The sequence below is a fragment of the Cervus canadensis genome, chromosome X, assembly GCF_019320065.1.
Source record: "Cervus canadensis isolate Bull #8, Minnesota chromosome X, ASM1932006v1, whole genome shotgun sequence".
NCBI classification, from domain to species: domain Eukaryota; kingdom Metazoa; phylum Chordata; class Mammalia; order Artiodactyla; family Cervidae; genus Cervus; species Cervus canadensis.
Genome location: NC_057419.1, coordinates 145,962,216 through 145,974,232, shown reverse-complemented (window position 1 = coordinate 145,974,232; position 12,017 = coordinate 145,962,216). Strand labels below are relative to the sequence as shown.

The following is a 12,017-nucleotide window of genomic DNA, read 5'->3' as shown; positions in this document are numbered from 1 at the left end:
GCAGCACACCGCGCTCCCCTGTCCTTCACTATCTCCCAGAGCTTGCTCAAGCTCATGTCCACTGAGTTGGTGATGCCATCCAACCATCTCAGCCTCTGTCGTCCCCTTCTCCTCCCACCTTCAATCTTGCCCAGCATCAGGGTCTTTTCCAATGAGTTGGCTCTTCCCATCAGGTGTCCAAAGTAGTGCAGTTTCAGCTTCAGCATCAGTCCTTCCAATGACTATTCAGGACTGATTTCCTTTAGGATGGACTGGTTGGATCTCCTTGCAGTCTAAGGGACTCTCAAGAGTCTTCTCCAACACCACAGTTCAAAAGCATCAACTCTTTGGTGCTCAGCTTTCTTTATGGTCCAACTCTCACATCCATACATGACTACTGGAAAAACCATAGCTTTGACTAGAGAGACCTTTGTTGGCAAAGTAATGTCTTTGTTTTTTAATATGCTGTCTAGATTGGTCATAGCTTTTATTCCAAGGAGCAAGCATCTTTTAATTTCATGGCTGCAGTCACCATCTGCAGTGATTTTGCAGCCCAAGAAAATAAAGTTTCTCACTATTTCCATGGAGCCTGATTACCTAGGTTTCAGTGTCAGCCCTGACACTTAACTACTGTGTGATCCTTGTAAAACTGCTTAATTTCTCTGAGCCCCAGTGTCCTTATCCTTAAAGCAAAGATATCCTTATCCTTAAAGCAAGGATAATAATATTATCTATCTTAAATTTTATAAACACTTAGTTCAGCCTTTGGCCTATGGTGGCAAATTTAATAAATGTTGGTTACTATTATTAAGGCAAATGGCTTCTTTTCCCCCAGCTTTTAAACAGGCTTTATCTGTCAACCTCTGGCCTCTTCCTGGGTACTTTCTACCTTTTGATTTCGACTTGCCCTTATCAATCTTGTCACTCCAGTTGCTATCGTCATGCTTTTTCCTATTACAGGACCTTTGGTCATTCTGTTCCTTCCATCTGGAATGTTCCTTTTCCTGTTTGCCTGGCTAATTCCTATTTGCTCTTTAAACTCCATAGGGCATGAACTCTCTCCAGTTTTTGTTTACCATCTTACACTCAGTGGTTAATACTGCACCTGGAGTTCAGTGGACACTCATTAATGTTTGCTGCATGAGTAAACACGAGTCTGAGTCTATCATCTCACCTTATTCAGTGATTCTTCTGTACATTAATTCACATCCTAGCTATAGCCTTCTTTCTACTCACTGGTTCTAGATAATGCTCACCAAATATTCACTACACACAAGATTTGTTAGGTTCTGGGCTAGGGACTCCGAAAATAAATTTGAAAAATATGAATTTCCAGCTTTCAAGAAGCTACCTGCTCATGGAGGGACACAGGCATGCAAACAGAGAAACTATAATCCAGAATGATAAGTGGTATACTTGAGGCCTGTGCTTGAGACCATTGGTCACATTGGACTCATGAAAAACCAGAATATACACTTATCTAGGAAAGAAAAGGAAGGATTCATAGAGGAGGCAGTATCTCAATTGAGCCAAAAATAATCAGTAGCCATTTTCAAAATAGACAATTAGGGATAAAGCATTTGGCAGAAAGAATTTCAGGGTAAAAGTATGAAGGGTTTTTTTTTCCTTTGTTGGTCCTGACTTCTATAAACCTTTTCCTTTTTTATTACCATTTTGAGTAACAATTTGCATGCCCAATAACTACGAGACTGCTCAGTCTCCCATTTTCAATGTCTATACATGAGATTTGTTATTTGTTGCTCTCAGTTTTTCCCTTTGCCCTGAATTTCCATCAAACATAGTATTTCAGTGAGCTTAATTTGTCCTTCTTTGTCATATGTATACTGTTCTTCCTTGTTTGCGTGCCTAAGATGTGCGTTCCTAATGATTCATTCCATTCTAGCGCTAACTGTACTTAACACTGTACCTGGACCTTGGATTCAAAGTGCTCAACTAAACTGGGGGGAAGCCTGGCGTGCCGCAGTCCACGGGGTCGCAAAGGATCGGACACGACCGAGCGCCTGAACAACCACAATGAGTTGGTGGGAGGCCAGCAGTGAGTGCTGTGTTTACGTAAGCTCAAGAGAGCGGCGGAGTCTATTGAAAGAAGGTAAATTCAGTGAACTTCAATAAAACTACCGAAAATAGGAGCATCCGAGGCGGAGTTCTGAAAAGGCAAGCAAGGCGACCTGGGTCTTACACGCATCGTTTTATGGGTCCATCTATTTTGCTGTCTGCGACTGATGGTTCCCAACCTGCTAGGAATCGACCTCAGCGACCCGTCTCCATCCTGATGATTCCAAGAATCCAGCGCGCGCGGGCACCCGTTGCGTGCTCGGCGCGAGGCCCCGCCCCCCGGCCGGAAGGAGCGGGGCGGGGCCTCCGGGCGGGGGATGGGGCCTCGCGCCGGGGGAGGGGGGAGCGAGGGGCTGGCGGTTTCGCGACCGAAAGCAAAAGGGCGGGCGCAGGGCTGCCTTCCGAGGCTCTCCTCGCTTGCGATTCGTCCACTTGGCTGAATCGGGAGTCGCGACCTCTGGCACAGGTGGGTCCCGCCCCATGGAGCGGGGAAGGGGTGTTCTGGGTGGGTTCGATGAGTGGCGTGGCCGAGGCGCTGGCTTGCAGGCTTGGGGAAGTGAGAGAGTGGCCGCCCCCACCCTGGCTGCTTAGGCCCCGGGGCGGTGGTACTTACCTTCACCCTGGCACAGGAGAAGGCCACTTGTGCCTTGCCGCAGGGCTTCCGTCACACGGTGGGTGGCACTTGCGCGACCCGGAGCCCTGAGATCAGCGCGTGGTTTGCTGGGCCCAGTGCTTGGGAACAGCTTGCAGAGCTGCAGCAGCCTCGCTTTGGGACTGCTGCCCAGAGGACATAGTCTCAAACTCGAGCAGACTTCCCCGCCCTGGGTCTGTCCTTGACTGGGGCCAGCTTTCAGCGAGTCCCTCCCATCTCCATGCTTCGCCTGGCTGGGCAGTGCAGTGGAAGCTGCAATTCGGTTGTCTGCAGGACCTTGCAGCACTGACTCTTTCTTGCTAATGTTTTCTGCCCAGATGGTACACTTTCTCGGCCCCTCCGGAGCAGGAAACCTAGCAAGAAGCAGGGCAGGGCATTGGGGAAGTTAGGCCAAGAGATCTTTCTCTGTTACGAAAACAATTCTGCAAAGGCCAAGGAGGCTTACTTACTTTACTGCTTGCCAGGAAAACTGGAAACAACATTAATTCAATGCCTTGGTTGAATGTTAACTCTAAAGAATGCCCTTCTGAATGCTTTACCATTAAAGAGTTTAACCAGATGATAAATCATTGTCCAAAACCTTATGGGTTGAATGAGCATTGTACACTGTCTGGCAAAAAGTCTAACCGGAAAGATTTGGGTGACTTAACTGTATACTCAAACTCTGCAAGACAGACCTGAGCTCTCATGTGGAGGAATGCTTTCATATGCAATTCCCATAGAATTGTCTTTTAGGGTTGCCTCTTAGCTTGGTATTTTCAGGAAACACTGTATTAAAAATTACACTTGATTTTGCATTAACTATAAGGGCAAAGAATTAGAAACACTATGGAGGGACATGATGCTATCTCTCTAATTCCTTCTCATTAAGGAACTGGTGACAATGATAATGGCAACCCTATATTATGCAAAACACTGTAATCTTCACAACCACAAGAGGTAAATGTGTTTATCTGTCATGATACTTAAAGATGTTATACTTTATCTCATAACCAGTATGATGAAGGGAATGTTCAAAGGGTGGGTTGAGTCTGTGGGCGTCTTTTGCACGTCCCCCTGTTTCTGAGAAGAATGGTGGACTGGGAGGGATCACTTCCTGCTTTTAGTATCTGTATGAGGAACCACAAGCAGCTCTGTATCTCTGCTTGTCAACTCTGGAAACAGCAGTAAAATATCCAAACTGATCACTCACTCTCTGCAGTGTTTCTGGCAGCTGTGTTTTCTGCCTGCCAGGATGAGGTGGGGTGGGGTGGATGCAGGCCCTGGGTGAATACACCCCTTCTGATGGGAAGAGTCTCTTTCTGCTTGGAGCCAAAGTGAACACCGATCCACCAGTTGGGCACCATTGCGACCCTCTCTCTACAACACCACATGTTCCCCATGGTCATATGGGCTGTACATGCACCTGTCATTGCCCACATGTAAAGAATTTGCAGGACAACTTACAGGCTTTGGGCAAAATCTGGTCTCTGCCACACCCAAAGGGTTTAAACAAGGAGTGGCCACTGGTATGAATGCGAGTGTCCTTTAGGATGGGGGACCTGATGACCTCCCAAGTGATCAATAGGGTGAGAGGGAACTTCTGCTAGACATCTGCTGAGCCGACCTCGTGGGTGAGCTGTTTGGCAGTGGGTGACTGGCTGTTTGGCAGGACCCCATGGAGGCTTTGGCCATATTTTTACTCTGTTCATTCACACTGTCACTCCGAAGACAATCAATGACTACTTCTTCTGTGCCAAGATGCTGATCTGCTCTGAGATGAGCAGCACAAGAGGACAGTAAGTTTGAGAGGATGACAGGAATTCAACTTGAAGCATACTAAGTCCGAGGCATCCTCACTCTTCCTCGTCCTAGTATCTGATCAGTGCAAATTCTTGCCACTTCTGCATCCTGAATATTTTTTTGTAAACCCACTCACTTCTCTTTCCTCCCCTGTTAATCAGAATTTCAACCCAGTGACACCCTTTCTTTTTCTGTTAATTACAAAACTGTATTAAAGGACCCAAATCCTTGCTTGACCCTCAGTCCTCATGGGAAAATCTCCACTCCTACCATAACCACAGCAACAGCAGGAACATCAACAACATACAGCAGCTCAATGAGGCATGTATGACCCCTAATGAATAATCAGACACACGAACTTTCTGTTTTTCTCTCCTTCCCAAAGTGTTTTTACAATTTTGTATTGAGATATAATTTACACACCATAAATTTGACTCCTTTTACGTGTACCTTCAAGGATTTTTAGTAAATTTATTGAGTGGTGCAACCATCACTGCATCCAACATTAGCTATTTCTATCACCTCAATAGCATCTCTCTTGCCCATATGCACTTAGTCCCCATTACCATCCCAGCCCCCTTAACAACCACTAACCCACATAATTTTACATTGTTTACATTCACATGCACCACCAGCACCATATAAAAGTTCTAATTTCTCTACATCTTCACCAATATTTTGTCATTTTTCCTCTTACAAAATGTATAACTGCCCTTGTGGATGTAAAGTAATATTTTAGCTTTAATGTGCATTTCCCGAATGTAAAGATATTGAACATCCTTTCATCTGTCTTGTCCATTTGTAAATGTTCTTTGAAGAAATGTCTATTTAATATTTTGCCCATTTTTTCAATTAGGTTATTTCCCTTCCTATTATTGAGATGTAAGATTTTTTTAAAATATATTTAGGATACAAGTGCTTTATCAGGTATATCATTTGAAAATATTTTTTTCCAATCTGTTTCTTGTCTTTTCATTGTTTAAATATTTTTAGTTTTTTCATTTTTTAATGATACCTTTTGAAAAGCAAAGGTTTTGAGTTCTGGTTAAGCTCAAGTTATCATTTTTCTTTTGCAAATTGTGCTTTTTTGTGTTGTATCTAAGAACTCTTTGCTTAATCCAAGGTCATGAAGATTTTCTCCTATATGTTCTTCTGAAAGTTTTATAGTTTAATCTTACATTTATTTCTAATCCATTTTGACTTATTTTGTGTGTGTGGTGTGAAGTAGGCAGTCTAAAGCCATCTATTTTTAACGTGAAGTATGACCTACAACACCATATTACTTCCAGATGTGCAATATAGTGATTTGATGTTTCTATACATTATGAAATTATCACCATGATAAGTCTAGTTACCACCTATCACCATACAAAGATGCTATAAAGTTATTGGCTATATTCCCTATGTATACATTATGCCCACACAGCTAATCTATTTTGTATCCAGAAGTTTGTACCTCTTAAGATCCCTTATCTGTTTCTCTCATTCCCCATTACTTCCCTCTTCTCCGGCAATGGCCAGTTTGTTCTTTGTATCTATGAGCCTGTTTCTGTTTTATTTATTCATTTGTTTTGCCTTTTAGATCTGACACATACCTGAAATCATATGGTATTTCTCTTTCTCTCTTTGACTTATCTCATTCAGCACACTACTCTCTTGGCCCATCAGTGTTATTGAAGATGGTAAGATTTCATCCTTCTTTATGGCTGAGTACTATGCCATTGTATATACATATCACATCTTCTTTGTCCATTCCTCCATCAGTGAACACTTAGGTTGTTTCCATCTTTTGGATATTTTAAGTAATGCTGAATTTGGGGGCATTTGGAGAGAGGACCTTCAGTGTCCACTTTTCAGGCAACTGGCCCCTGAGAAAGTCTTGCTGGACACCGTGCAGGTGCAGAGCAGGACTCCCATTCCTTACCCCACTGGGGCCCTGGGGAGATGTGCCAGGCCCTTGGGTACCCATTCACCTTGTGATGTGGGGGCCATGGCGGGCGGTGGTCATCTCTGTGAGTGGACAGGGTAGCATTCTGAGCTGGTGATGGATGAAGACATCTGTCCTGCTCAGGGGGGCATGGTGAGTCCCCTGGACCGAAGAGCGCCATCCCATGCCATCTGCTGTGGCAGCCACTGGCAATTGTGATTCAGACTTGAACCCAAGGGAGACAGTCGGTTCCCCCATCGCACCAGCCACGTCTTAGGAACCACCACTATGGAGATGCCAGCTACCTCACTGGGCAGCTCGGAGAGGCCACCTTGCCTCCAGGGCAGGAGGTTCCACGAGACAGTGCTGCTCCAGATCCTTGCACACACATGTGCAAGCACAACCAGCCCCAGAGGAAAGCCTGTGCCACCCCAGTCCAGTTCTCCAGGCCAGGCTGTGTTCTCATGCAAATATGCCAGAGGCCTGAGCTCTGAGCCCTGTCATCTCCTTGCAGCCCCAGGGCAGGCAGGAGAGAATGGTGCCCCTTACCCATCTGAGTGGGTGAGCTGGCTGTTAGCAATCCAGGAGGACTTCTGGTGTGGGCGCTAGCAGCAGGGTTGGAGTGGGGAACCCTTTGAATCCAGTAGAGTGACCATCTCTGACCCCCCCACTGGATGCCCAACACCTGAGAAGGCCTCAGTGTGCCAGGAAACCATGGAGCTTTCCCCCGAGGCCTGCTTGCTTTGGTTCTCTTGACCTTCCTCTTGCATTCTCTAGAACTTTCTGGCCCAGCTGAGCAAACAGGGGGTTCTGCATTTGGCCCTGGGCTCCTAGGGAAAAGTCATTCCAGTTCCCTTTGCCCTGACCACACACCCATCCATCTGATCCCTCCAACCTGTAGTCACAGGTCTATTGTCTTTGGGGTTTGATGGCGTTTCTTTTTGGACTGTGCAGCTGGTGGGATCTGTTGCCGGTGCCTGTGTGCTCAATTGGTAAGTTGTGTCCATCTCTTTGTGACCCCATGGACTGCAGCCCACCAAGCTCCTCTGTCCATGGTATTGTCCAGGCAAGAATCCTGGAATGGGTGGCCATTTCCTTCTCCAGGGGATCTTCCCCAGCCAGGGATCGATCCCTATCTTGCATCTCCTGCATTGGCATACGGATTCTTTACTACCTCACCACCTGGGAAATCTGCCTTAGTTCTCCCTGACCACAGATCAGACCCGTGCCTCCTGTAGTAAGAGTGCAGAGACTTAAGCACTGACCACCAGGTGAGATCTCAGGATTTGTGTTTTCTAGAGGGGACGTGGTGATATATTTTAGGGGGCAGGTCTTTGCCCACTTAGGGGTCGTGGCTGGCAGGTGTGTAATCCTCAAGGAGGGTGGGGAAGGAATGGGCTTGGTTACAGAGTCAGCAGATGCTGAACAGGTGGGAAGGGAAGGCTGGGGGTGGGGGGCGGGCCCAGGGCTACCCAGGGAGCTATAAGCAGCATCAGTGTCTGGGGGTCCTGTTCCCCCAAGGCCCAGGGGTCCTCCCTTTGCAGAAGTGTGGGGCCCGACTGCCAAGGTGGGCGGCCAACCTGTTGAGCCACATGGTTGAACTGACACTGGCTGAGGCTTCCTCTCCCGAGCCTGGACTCAGGAACAACTGGCTGTGATCATACTCTGCTGCTCGGGAAGGGACATGTGTTTCTTCTGATGGAGCAGGGCCCATTGTTACAGAGGAGTAGTCGAGGCTGGGGGCATGCTTGGGGAGCTTTCACTCCTTCCCCAGACCTTTTGCAGACACAGAGTGCTAATGAGAGGGTGCCGGGGTCCTCCCCCACCAGACTCTGAAGTTGTCACCCAGCAGGTCGGCCCACCAGGCTTTAGAGCTGTGTTGTAACCTGCTTGAGAGTGGGGGGGGGGGCGGGGAAGGACCCAACAACTCCCCTTCCTGTCCCCTGCAGTTTGGAATGTGAAGTTTTGCACTTAGCTGTGCCACCTGTTGGTTTAATACAAGTGGCTCAGAACCGCTCCCTTTGTCACCGAGCCCGCCTGGCCCTGGGGCAGATGCCTGCATCGGGTTGTTGGTGTTCAGAGTCTCCCAAGGCTGCTCCCTGGAGAACTTTGGGCTCGGCCAGTGCATCATCTAGTTCCTACAGGTTTAAGGTGTTACTATATCCCATGCCAGGCCTCCCTGGTGGGCTGCTGGTGGTCCCCAGCTGCCAGACAGCCCCAAGAATCATGGATGTATTGGCTCACCCCCACGGTCAGCACAGGTGGTGCTAGCGGTAAAGAATCTGCTTCCAGTGTAGGTGATGTGAGACGTGGGTTCTATCTCTCAGCCGGGAAGATCCCCCTGGAGGAGGGCATGGCAACCCGCTCCAGTATTCTTGCCTGGAGAATCCCATGGACAGAGGAGCCTGGTGGGCTACAGTCCATAGGGTTGCACAGAGTCAGACAGGACTGAAGCGACTTAGCATGGAGTGTGAGCATCCCTACAGCAGTGGCAGGATGTGTGAGAACCAGAGAAGATGGAAGGGAGGATTTTAGGAAGCATAGCTCTAGCTTATGAATTAGATTCACATGGAAATGTTTTTTGAGGGTCACAACTAATGATCAGAATCATAAAAAAATAAATAATGCTGCATTGAAACACACAGGTGCATATATGTTTTCAAGTTAGTGTTTTTGGTTTAGTGTCGGAGGGTCCCCTTTTCTCTACATCCTTGCCAATACTTGTTACTTGTTGGGTTTTTGATAATAGCCATTATGACAGATATGCGGTGGTATCTCATTGTGGTTTTGATTTGCATTTACCCTCTCCCACAGAGATTAGACCTACATCATAATGCAACAGCTCTCCTGGACTTCTCAGACTCTGTCTGCATTTTCTCTCACATGTTTCCCCAGATAAACCACTTGCACAATCTGTGCCTGTCATGGCACCTCCTTTTCAGAGGACCTGGACTAATGCAGTTGTCAACATTACAGATTGGGATATTTCTCACAGAATATACATTTCTGGCTCCTCTCAAATATGGCAACATTAAGAGTCTCTGGCAATAATTAGCTAGAGCTGAGTAGTGGCTAGGGTTTTTGGACAGATCAAGCATTCTTTGATTCACTCCTCTCACCACAGTTCCCTGTTGTCTCTTTTGCTTTACCTATTTATGTTTCTTGCCTAACCCTTGTGGGCATATAATTTTGAGACCCTGATATAAAGGAGCATCCTCTTAACTCATGCAGTCCAATATATTCTTGCACTAGTTAAACCCAGACACAGATACGTATGACAGATACAATTTCAGCTTAGAGCTTTTGCTTTGGCCTCCTTTACACCAGAACTATATCGTCATGAACTATTCCTTTTTGTTCAAATGTCATTTTTATCAATAAAGTCTACCCTGATCACCATGTTTAAAAGTCCTACTTCCTTCAGCATACCCCTTTATCCTGCTGCATAGCTCTGACTGCCTTCTAATATTTATTGATTTTGTTTATCTTTGTCCTTCCACTAGAAGATAAACTCCATGAAAGCGGGCATTTTTGTCAGTTTTGTTCCCTGATAAATCCCAAGTGCCTAAAATAGTTTCTGGCACAAAGTTGACCCCCAATAAATATGTGTTCAATGAACTGAGCAGGAATAGTGAGAGGGAGAAATGCAGCAGGCAGAGGAAACCACGTATGTGAAGGCAGTGAGGCATGGGGCAAGATAGATGGGCCCAGGAGACGCGTCAGTAGTTTGGTCTGCCCTCTAGGAGCTCTCAGCGAATGGAAGAGAAAAGTAATTTAGCAGGTAATTATTGGATGTGTTGTAAGCTCATAAGGGTATGCACAAAGTGCTGTGAGAACACTGAGTAGGCAGCTCCTAACTCTTCCTAGGGAGGTTAGGAAGATTTTACAAAGGTGACATTTGAGCTGGGTCTCAGGCAGGAGAGTGATATGCTGAAAGTGTTTTAAGAAAATTAATCTGGCACTAGTATGAAAGGTGGATTGGAATATGGATAGAATGGAGGCAAGGAAACCATCTAGTCTATGGCAGTAGTCCAGGTATGAGCTGATGAAGGCATCTATAGGAATGGAAAGAGAAGAACAAATCTGAGAGACATTTGAAAGGAAAAATTGACAGGGGCTAAATGGACTCTTGGCTTTAAGCCTTTTAGGAGGGAATGTGTCTTCCTTAGCAATAACCGTGCAAAGGTTCAGATTGACCTATTATGTAATTGCTTACTCTTGACTAGAATTTCTAGCGATTGCTGTTCTCCAAAAGTTTCTCTTGGATGATTGATACTTGTTGGACCTTAATTTACATTAAGATGGCGTTAGACTCTAAAGATTGGGAAGCTCTCAAAAACATAATTTTGACCACGAAACAGCAAATTATCCTATTAAAGGAGAAATGAGGGAAGCCACGGGTTGCAGGGGAAGTTTTTCAATGACCTCATAGGTGCTTTTTTTTTTTTTTAAAGAATAATGTATAAAACATCAAAAAGAAGGATGAATATAGCAGATGGCATGTGCCTAAAGGATTAGTATTTTGAAGGATTAAGGCACAAAATTACCTTGGGCTTGTATAAACACGTAGTTGCAGAGACAGAACAATGTTAACTACGTTCTCAGAAGGAAAAAGTACATGTTTACTGGGATGGATAAGTTACAACTTGATATTGTTTAACAATTCCCAATGATCAAAAGAATTAATACGAATAAGGAAAGGCTCTTTAACACTTAATTTTTTATAAGTATATTACCACTTCTAACAAAGAAGGAGGAAGTTTCAATCTACTAATTAATGAGCTAAATATGTCCTTGGTTAGGTTCTAGAACAGATTTTCAAGTAAATGAATACTGAGAAAATTGCAAAGTTATCAACAAAGACATTCCACACAGATCTAATTTTATTAGAGGTGTTTATGGAAATATGACAGCTATAACATGTACATTGAATGAATGCAATTTCAGCAAGATTTTAACAAGTCTTTTATGATACCCTTGGGAACAAGAATTATCAATCCATATTGGTGGGTTATATAATTAATACAATTATGTATTAATAACCATACTCAAAGAGTGCTGATCACAGACCATAAGCAATGGAAGACTTTAAGATGGCCTATTGCAAACCTTACCTTTGGTTTGATCTCATCAACACTTTCATTACTTAAGTGAAGATTTAGAGCAGGCACCTTACCAGATTTAAAGATGCTGTGAACCTCGAAGAAAATTCAATCCAATGTCCACAAATGTTTATGAAATTCTCCTAAGTACTAGGAACCATGCTAGATGTTAGGGTACAAACATGAATGACCCATAGGCCTCCTGTTGAGATGTATCCAGGTCTTTACTGGTAGGAAAGCATAAAAACATATAATTTCTTTTTTTAATTTTTTCAATCATCAGAATTTAATTTTAGAGCATTTACATCCCTACAAAAAGAAACTGCATACATATTAGCTGTCATTCCCCAATTCCTCCCTCCCCGCTGCTCCAGCTGGAGACAAGCACTAATCTACCTTTTATCTCTTTGGATTTGCCTTTTCTGGACAGTTCATGTAAATGGGATCATATAGCATATGGCCTTTTGTGTCTGACTTCTTTTTGTTTATATCAGAGTGT

At 44.9% G+C, this 12,017-nt stretch overlaps 1 protein-coding gene across 4 annotated transcripts in view; it reads left to right on the top strand.

Annotated features, from left to right (window-relative positions):
• The first annotated feature begins 2,378 nt into the window (after nucleotides 1-2,378).
• TMLHE (trimethyllysine hydroxylase, epsilon) overlaps nucleotides 2,379-12,017 on the top strand; it is a 61,614-nt gene continuing 51,975 nt past the window's right edge. For 3 of the 4 annotated variants that reach the window (XM_043458890.1, XM_043458889.1, XM_043458888.1), the window contains exon 1: nucleotides 2,389-2,521. The gene's annotated coding sequence lies outside the window, so the exon portion shown is untranslated. Of the gene's footprint in view, nucleotides 2,522-12,017 lie in introns of all 4 variants that reach the window. The other variant, XM_043458891.1, reaches the window with a different exon arrangement.